Consider the following 1,753-nt stretch of genomic DNA (forward strand, 5'->3'; position numbering starts at 1 on the left):
AGAACCATCCGCCTCTAAACTTACTTGCATCTGCGTTAAAGGATAAGAGGGAGTGGACGGGGTGATCGATTGAGACGGAGCTGTAATGAGGTACGATTTAATGGTAGACAGATGATGCATTCTAGAGAGGGAGAAGTTGTTGCATGTCAGTTTTTCCAGTGTTCTGTCACGATGCATCAGTCACGTGACATAACCAGCATTCGACTCGTTTACAGTCACGTGTACTGTATGTGATTTAAAGCACTGTCTACTTGCGACTGTTAACGGTAAATCTGTCCGTCATCAGAGGACTTCCATCTCATGTCTGATGAAACGAACTTTGATTTATGCAATGTACTCCATCCCTCAGTCGCATCTTGGCTGTAAAATCGAGACTTCAGCTTCATAACTAAGTTAGCGATAGGCGCTTGTGAGGCGCTGCAATCCTCGTGTATTCATTTGCCTGACAGATGTGCTATTTACAGCGTTAGTGGCGGGATGACTTGTAATTTTCACGTGTTGAATGCTGCTGCTATGCGTTTCCTTGTAAGAGGTATCCCCCGTTACTAACGATAATTTTATATAGGGGTGATTCAGGTCTAGTATAATTTCTGAACCATGATCAGATGTGATCATGGAAAGCTATATTGTGCTCGTATCATGCAGAGCAAATGTTTCACGGAAGTGGTTTTTTCGTTTTACGGTTCGATAACATAGTTTATCGTAGAGAAACTGGGAAGAAGGATGTATGTCATGCGCTTGAAATATATTTCTTACATTGGAATATTAACAGCGTTACATTCCATATGACAGATAGGTCGGAAACGCAAGCGATCTAACATTATACCCGTATTAAGTGCAGAACGGTGTAGCCTTAGGAGTGCGTGTGTTTAAGTTGTCTCTTACCAATACCTTTCAGGTACTGATCCTAGACTCCGGAATAATACTTTAAAATTGATACCTTGGTTGATTTACATAAAAATGCGTCGAACTTCATTCGTCTGGAGCTCACGAATAAAAATCATCCGTTTCTTATTCTTCTTAACCGTCTATTACATCACGACACTTCCAAAACTGTTACTGTACATCAATAAGGAGTGCTAACCTCCTTGACACGGGTGCATCTCGAGAAATCTTGTGAGCTTAGTTGGGTGAAGATTCGGCAAGCTCCATTCATTCATGAGACGTGGAATAAAGCAGTCTACTTCCAGATTAATTCGGTAACAGTATTGCAGGGCGGGTTGCTCAATGACAGTGTGAGGGGGGTCTTTCACTCTCTAATTTTACACTAAGACAGCGAGAATGCTCTGTGACTCCCATACGCAGAGAGATAGATCGTAAATTAAGCACTATGCTCAAGGTGATAGAAATATGTAGAGCGCTGTCTGATATACTTTCATGGTGTATGTGTTCAAGAATTAACAATGAATGGACGTACTGCACAGTCATCTGTCCTCATTCGCAATGATACTTGCAAAGGGGAGAAGGGGTGGTTTAGCTATGATACTGAAATTGGGAAACATGCTGTTACATCACTGGTTGGTGCTTAAATTACTGTAAAATTACTAAAATTGTTCGCACTATCAACTGTGATGCTTATTATTAGAGTACATCAATGGTGTCTTTTCCATCCCATCCGTCCACTGGCACACAGTTGGTTACTACGTAATGATTGACTGACATCGCTTGCTTGAGTTGGAGATGTAGTTTTGGGGGGGGGGGGGGGGGAGGGTGGGGAGGGGGGGGGAGGACAATACCTTCTGGTGTGGATAGC

This window comes from Schistocerca americana, chromosome 1 (genome assembly GCF_021461395.2).
Source record: "Schistocerca americana isolate TAMUIC-IGC-003095 chromosome 1, iqSchAmer2.1, whole genome shotgun sequence".
Classification (NCBI taxonomy): domain Eukaryota; kingdom Metazoa; phylum Arthropoda; class Insecta; order Orthoptera; family Acrididae; genus Schistocerca; species Schistocerca americana.